This window comes from Chrysochloris asiatica, unplaced genomic scaffold (assembly GCF_000296735.1).
Source record: "Chrysochloris asiatica unplaced genomic scaffold, ChrAsi1.0 scaffold00027, whole genome shotgun sequence".
Taxonomy (NCBI): Eukaryota; Metazoa; Chordata; class Mammalia; order Afrosoricida; family Chrysochloridae; genus Chrysochloris; species Chrysochloris asiatica.
Genome location: NW_006408545.1, coordinates 6174130 through 6182424, shown reverse-complemented (window position 1 = coordinate 6182424; position 8295 = coordinate 6174130). Strand labels below are relative to the sequence as shown.

The window sequence follows — 8295 nt, the reverse complement described above, 5'->3', positions numbered from 1 at the left end:
TTGGCAAAGTGGCAGCATCAATGGGCTCAAGCATAGCAACAATTGTGAGGTTGGCCCAGGATCAGGCAGTGTTTTGTTCTACTGTGCATAAAGTTGCTATGAGTTGGTACTGACTCAATGGCACCTAACAACAACAACCATTCATAACAGGTATGTCTTTCCTTGTTCCTAGAGTGTTATAGTTTGGAAGTTCTGCTGAAACCTGTCCACTATGGGTGACTCTGCTGGTATTTTTAAAATACCAGCTTCCACCATCACAGCAACAACCAAACCATCATATATGGCAATCTCACAGACAAGTGGTGAATTCCATTCATAGTGACCTAATGTATTGATTAAAATGAGCCATAATGAAGGTGATATTTTTATCTCAATGCGTCTTACTCTTTTTTTTTTTTTCTCTCTCTTAATTGTCTCTGATGGAGACACTTGTAAATTATTGTGTTTACTTATATCCCTAATAACAGTCTTTTTTTCCCCCTAGTACAGTCTTATGAGCTCTGGTAGCATAGTGGTTTGGAGTCAGGCTGCTAATCTCAAGGTCAGCAGTTCCAAACTACTAGTGTTTCCATAGGAGGAAAATGAGATTTTCTGCTCCTGTAAAGATTTATAGTCTCGGAAACCCTATACAGTGTCACTATGAGTCGGAACCGACTCCACAGCACATAACCACCACCACAGTCATATAAAGTATATAACAAGTATTTTTTGATTAAGTATCTCTTTAGAGTATGGAGTCTTTGTGTGGCACTGTATGATAAACACTGGGCTGCCAACTGCAAGGTTGGTGGATTAAACTAATCAACCGCTCCTTAGGGTAACTGTGAGTTGGAACTGACCCAACAGTACTTAACAACAACAACGTTAGAGTATGACTAAAAACAAAATTATTTTCATAATTAAATTGCAACATGATTACTGCCTATAATTTTATCTCTACAACAATATCAATTGATTAAAAAAGTGCTATAATGAAAAGCTAGGAAATTTTCTATGTTCAGTTATTGATATTTAATTTATCTTTGATTCTTCTTTTGTGTGGCTCTTTTCAGTTTATTGCATGAAGGAGTTAAACTAGTCCAATTTAAAAGTGGATCCTAATGGAACTTATCCTCTTGACCCAGTTTTCAGCCAAACAATAGATAGTTATGTGGGAGGACACTAGTAAGGTAAGCTCAAAATGAAATGGAAAATATTCAAGATCAAAAGGGCAACAATTACCTAAGGGCAAAGTTGGGAAAGAAGGTGAAATGGAAATAAGAACCACAGGGAGAAAGTGGGAAAACTGTTGTTATGCCGAGGAGGTTGTAATCATCGAGATAAAGTTTATGATTTGTGGAATATAAAACTGATGATGTACTCAATTTACAATAAAAAGTTAAAAAAAAAATAAAAGTAGACCCCAAATGGTTACATAATACAAGCTGTGAGGTTTTAAACTTGTGCCAAGGGACAGAGGGAAATTTTATACCCATTGCAAGGAAATCCTCATTTAAGCTTCAGTGAGTCCCAAGCACTTAAAACCCATGAATCTTCAGCTGGTCGTCCTTAGCCAGTCGGACCTCTACAAGGAACTGGCATATGTTCTTGCGCTGGTCACCCTGTAGCTAAATTACTTCTCCATATTCTTGGTGCCTAATTACAGTACCATTAAAGGCAAATTTCTTCTTAAACACCTTCACTTGTTTCTTTTTATCATAATTATCAGCAATCCCTTGGACAGTGAGTAGTAAGGATTTCTCTGTTGAATTCTTATATGGATATAATCCTCAGTCCCAGCAGGAAGCAGGTCATCACTCTTACTTGTATCAGCAAAGGGTTCAAAAGAGTGGAGGTTCTGAATAGCAGACATATGATAGGATTCCTTTTCCTCAGTGGAAACAGCCTGCAGAAGTCGGTGGCAGGAGAAGGCATGCATGTATGGGGAGGGGGCAGGGAATGGAGCAGGAAAACGATGAGGAGGCGCAGTGACTGGGGCTTATCTTTGATTCTTAACCCCATTTCCATTGAGTTGATTCTGACAGAGTAGAACTGCCTCATGGGACTTCTAAGTCTGCAATCTTTACAGAAGCAGACTGCCACATCTTTCTCCCATGGAGCTCCTAGTGGATTTGAACCACTGACCTTTTGATTAGCAGCACTTAAGCACTGAACCAACAGAGCTTCTTTCTTTGACTCTTATTATACATGTAACTATTAATGGCACTTTTAACTTGTGACTCTTTATGGGTGATTTTCTTCTTGTTCGTAATACTAAGTCCTGGAAACTCACTATCTTAACTTATTTTATTTTTAATCATGATATAGCTTGTATACATAAAAAAGTACACAAAATAGAAATTCCAACCAGTGTTTTAAATTATCATTGGACGTCTACTTTTCAAAGTGTGAATTCTGATAAGGAAAATAATATGACAAGCTTGATTTTATGTTGACTTTCTTCATGTGTCAGTGAACTCCAAGAAGCTCTGACATCATCTTGCATTTTGTTTCTGTACTCTCATCTTAGTAGTGAGGTTCTCAGAGCACAGCTGATGATTAGGACTGCATCTCTCAGTGTGTGAATTGCCTTTATTTGACCTGTGGTGCAATTGAAGATTTGTTTCCTTTTATATTACCCATATCCCTCATTGCTAGTGTCTCTTTGTGCATACATAAGTGTAGAGGGTTCATAGACACTATCAACCTGATATTGTTACAAATTCTTAGGGATTTCAGAGGATTGAAAGAAATAATAACTATTTTTCATTTTCAATGATGCATCATATTTTCATATGATTCTCACTCAACCAGAGCTGTAGCTTTGCTTGATGAGCTCTAATCCAAATACAACCAACCCTTTCTCTAAACCATATATATGCAAAATTTTCACCATATTAACTTGCAGCTACTAATGTTTTTTGTTGTGTTCATTCAATCATTTATATAACATTTTCTAGGTCCTGGGAATGCAAAGATTCATAAGAAATAGAATTATGAGAGAGTAACATACTGGAGAGTAGATTTAGGGAGTAAATTTTGGGAACAGAGAAGAGAAAGTATTTAATATTGACTGAAGCTCTATCAGGGAAGACTTCATGGTAGAGAAGATGGGGAAACACTCTGGAAGGATAAAAGTTTACTACAGATGAGTTAGGGGTTCAGAGGAAATAATGGAATGGGCAATGGTAGAATTCACAAGTGAGGAAATGGGGACAGGAAAAGCCAGCTAGATGGGAATGAGGACTGAGAAAAGGATGGATGATCCCCAGGCTTACATTGTGGATCAAAAAAAGGAGTGATGTAAAGGGAATTAACTGACTTCAAGTTTATAAAAATGAACTGGCGAGAGTTATTTTGGAGAAGCCTGGACTTCTGTTAAAAAAAAAAAAAAATGTGTTTGCTTATAAATGTCCTTGTTGAGTACTGTTGTTGAGTACTATGGAGTTGGTTCCAACTCATAGTGACCCTGCACAGGGTTTCCGAGGCTGCAAATCTTTACGGGAGCAGAAAGCCTCTTTCTCCCGCGGAACAGCTGATAGTTTCAAACTGCCGACCGTGAGGTTAGCAGCTCAATTCATAACCACTAAATGTCCTTGCATATGAGATAAAAAGGACAGTATTTGTTCAGGGATAAAGCTCAGAATGCAAAATGACATAGAAGAAAAGAGAAATATGAATGCAAACAGTAAACACAGGAAGTAGGAAGAGTGCTGACACATTGTGGAGACTGCAATTAATGTCACAAAACAAAATATATATGAATTGTTGAATGGAAAAGCAATTTGCTCTGTTAACGTTCACTCAAATCACAATACAAAGTGAAAAGCAAAACCAACAACAACCAAAAAACGTAGGGGAATGTTCTATAGGGTTAGTTCTTCTCACCAGCAAACAGATAGAAGAACAAAGAAATGCTGGATGGAAATGGAGAGTGTGTACTACCTAAAGTATCTTTTTAAAATAATCTAGGTGATTTTAATCAGACCTGTGGCACTGTGGGTTAATGTGTTGGACAGCAAAGTCAATTTGAACTGCAAGGTCAGTGGCTCAAGCTCACCAGCTGCTCCTTGGAAACCCTATATAGGGTCACTATGGGTTGGAACTGACTCGAGGGCACTTAACAACATTCTTTTATGGAGAACATGGTGGCTCTGTAGGGAAAGCACTGGACTGCTAAGCAAAGAGTCGGTGGGTCAAGCCCACCAGCAGCTCTGTGGGAGAAAGATAAAGTTTCTGCTGCCACAAAGATTTACAACCTTGGAAATTGTATAAAGGGTCACTATGATTCACAGCTAACTTGATAACACTTAATAACAAAACAGCAATTCTCTTATGTGACTGTAGTGACTCTGGAGGATAAGCACTGGACTGTGAACCACACGGTTGGTGGTCAACCACAAGGTTGGCAGTTCAACCACAAGGTTGGCAGTTCAAGCCCACCAGCTTGGGAGAAAGATGAGGCTGTCTGTACCCATAAAGATATATAGCCTCAGAACCTATTACAGGATCACTGTGAGTAAGAACCAACTCAGTGACACTTAGCAACAATAACAACATTCTCTTATAGTATATGAATCTGTTTTTTAAATTCTTTTTGTATACAAAGGTGAGTCAAAAATTATTCACACTCTGGCTGTAGAATTTATTTTAATCAACTTTTAGAAAAGACAAATACATCATTTAAAAAACCAATCTTCTTGCTTTTCAATACACTTTGTTCATCTGTCAACAAGCTTTTTATTCTCTTATTAAACGATGTTTTAGGCAGAGCTGAAAGCCATTAATGTACTGCTGTCTTCACTTCTTTATCAGAGGTGAATCTCATTCTTTGAAGGGCTGCTTTCAGGGGACCAAACAGATGAAAGTCTAATGGAGCAAAATCTGGAATACAAGAAGGATGCTAGAATACCTCAAAATGAAGTTTTTGCAGTGTGTCAAAAGTGTGAGCAGAGGTGTGCAGACATGCATTGTCATGCAGGATCACAATGCATTTAGAAACAATATTCTGTATTTAATCTGAAGGTTACGTTTCAGTTCTTCAGTGAATCTCACTGTAATGAGCACTGTTGATTGTTGAACTGTTTTCCTGATAGCGCTCCAATCTTGGCTCTTTAGAATTCTAGAAAACTGTAAGCACCAATTTTTCAGCTGTTGGTTGACTTTTGAATGTTTTCTTGGTCGGCAATTGAAGATATTTCCATTCCATACTCTGCTGTTTACTCTAAGGAAGCCAACCAAGAAAAAGTTCAAAAGTTAACCATCAGCTGGAGAATATTAAAATTATCAGGGACTGCCAAAAGAACAAATAAATATGTGTTGAAAGACATGTATAGTAAGAATGTGCCTTAAACACCAGAAGGGCCATACTTCATCTCTCATACTTCACACGTTATCAGGAAGGACCATATAATGGCTTTCGGTTATGTGGATCATGACAAGCTATGGACAACATTGTGGAGAATGAGTATTCTGGAACAGTTAATTGTGCTCATGAGGAACCTGTACATAGACCAATAGGCAGTTGTTAGAACAGATCAAGGGAACACCCAATGGTTTAAAATTAAGAAGGGTTGTATTCTTTCACCATATGTATTCCATTTGTATGCTGCTCAAATAATCTGAGAAACTGGATTATATGAAGAAGAATATGGCATCAGGATTGGGTGAAGACTCATTAACAATTTGAGATATGGCTCTTGCTTACTGAAAGCAAAGAGGACTTAAAATACTTACTGATGAAGATCAAAGACTATGGGTATGGGTTGCACCTCAATGTAAAGAAAACAATAATCCTCACCACTGGACCATAAATAACTTGAGAAAATATTGAACTTGTCAAAGACTTCATTTTGCTTGGATTAATGATCAACATTCATTAAACGAGCAGTCAAGAAATCAGCATTCAGGAAATCTGCTGCACATGACCTCTTTAAAGTGTTCAAGAGCAGAGATGTCAGTTTGAGGACAAAAGTGTACCTGACCCAAACCATGATATTTTCAATAGTATGTGAAAGTTGGACAATGAATAAAGAAGACTGTAGAAGAGTTGATGTATTTGAGTTATGGTGTTGAAGGAGAATATTAAAAGTACCATGGACTTCCAAAAGAACATACAAATCTGTGTTGGAGGAAGAACAACCAGAATGTTCCTTAGAAGCAAGGATGGTGAAACTTCATCTCTTGTACTTTGGATATGTTGTCAGGAGGGATCTGTCCCTGGAGAAAGACAACATGCTTAGTAAAGTAGAAGGTCAGCAAAAAAGAAGAAGACCTCCAACAAAATGGATTGGCACAGTAGCAATCACAATGGGCTCAAGTGTAGCAACAATTGTGAGGTTGTTGCAGAACTGGGCAGTGCTTTGTTCTGTTGTGCATAAGGTCTCTGTGAGTCAGTACCATCTCCACAGGACCTAACAACAACAATAACATATGCACGTGCAAGTTGCACAATGAATAAAAAAGACCATGGAAAAATAGATGTATTTGAGTTATGGGATTGTAGAAGAATATTAGAAGTACCATGAACTGCAAATGAAAAACTAAATCTGTTGGTTGTTGTTGTTGTTCCTTAGAAGCCAAGATGGTAAGACTTTGTCTCTTACACTTGAAACATTTTATCAGGAAGGACAAGTCCCTGGAGAAGGATATCATGCTTGGTAGAGTCGAGTTGTTGTTGTTAAGTTCCATCAAGTCAGTTCTAACTCAGGGACTCTGTAGGGTTTCCAAGGAGCAGGTGGTGAGTTTGAACCACTGAGATGGTATTAAGTTAGAGGTTCAGTGAAAAAGAGGAAGACCCCTAATGAGATGAATTGGCACAGTGGCCCAGCAATGGGTTCAAAGGTAACAAGGACTGTGAGGATGGCACAGGCCTGGGCAGTGTTTCATTTTATTGTGCATAGGGTTGCTATGAGTCGGAACTGAGTCAATGAGGCACCAAACAACAACTTCAGTATGATATAACTTCATGTTAATAGCATCTGCTAAGACTATTTTCTGAAATAAGGTTTATTTGCAGGTACCAAGAGTTAGGCTTTTAACATATATCTGTGGACATGTTGGGCAAATACCTAGGATTGTGATTGTTGGATTGTATGCTGAGACTATGCTTTATTGTTGTTGTTGTTAAGTGCCAACAAGTTGGTTCTGACTCATAGTGACCCTGTAAAGGTGTCGAGGAGTGGTTGGTGGGTTTGAACCAATGACCTTGTGGTTAGCAGTTCAGTGCATATCCTACAGCATCATACCAAGACTCTAAGATTATATTTAGTTATGTTATAAAAAGAAAATCCTGAAAACCATCTTCCAAAGTGGCTGTATCATTTTGCATTGCTACTAGTAAAGAACTGAAAGGAAAGGAAGTTGTGCTACATGTTGAAGGGATTGTGGACAACAGAAAGAAGACACCAGGAGAAGATAAAACATGGTCACATGAAGTCTTCAAAATCTCGTACATATCCTCCAACATAAGCACCATAGTCTGCCAGATCGTCTTTCATGGTAGTCTTTAATCCCCCTCCAGGAACCACACCTTTCTTCTTCTTTTTTGCTTTGCTTTGCTTTTCTTGTTTCTGTTTTTCACTGCAAAGCACAGTCAATGAATTGGTAATCTTTTTTAAGTCATCAATTTCCAACTAAGGCTTCCAAAAAGCTGGCATAATATAGTGACTTTTCATATTGTGTAATTTTATCCTTTAGTAACTTCCCAAACTCTGTGAAGCCATCTCTTGAATATGGGTTCATAGCATCTAGTCCATAAACTGTATTATTAACACCAAAAGTTTCTTTTGCTAATTCAAGGTCTGCTTCTTCCTGTAATTTCTTTATTCGCAGTTTGTCAGCTAGTTGTTATTTCTGGTGTTAGCACTTTAGGTTCTTCAGGTTCTTCTAACCTCTTTTTAATTTCTTGTTGCCTTTTCTTTGTTGCCGTTCTTTTTCTTTGATCTTCTCTGCTATTTTTTTCTTTTCTGAAACTTTTACTCTGGCTTTTCTTCGGTTTCTTCTTTCTTTTCTTATTCATCATCATCCCAGTTATTCTTGACGTCTTTGTCCTCGTCCTCGCCTTCCCAGCAGTCCCCGCCGGCAGTGCCACCGCACCCCACCTTCCACACCGGGTCCTTCATGGAGAACTTGTCCGCATCCCAGGAATCTGAGTCCCCTGCCGCCGCCATCTCGAGCCGGGTGTGAGCGTGTACGAAGGGGCTGTAAGCGAGTAGTTAGCGGTGCGGAGGTGAGTCACTGGATTTGCTCTCGATGGACGACGCGGGGCAAAGATTTAGAGTTAGAAAACCAAAAGGGAAGAACACGGTCAGCATT

General features: G+C 38.6%; 1 pseudogene; it reads right to left on the bottom strand.

Annotated features, from left to right (window-relative positions):
* Window positions 1-7406: 7406 nt before the first annotated feature.
* On the bottom strand, window positions 7407-8150 carry LOC102829782 (annotated as a pseudogene).
* Between the last annotated feature and the right edge of the window lie 145 nt (window positions 8151-8295).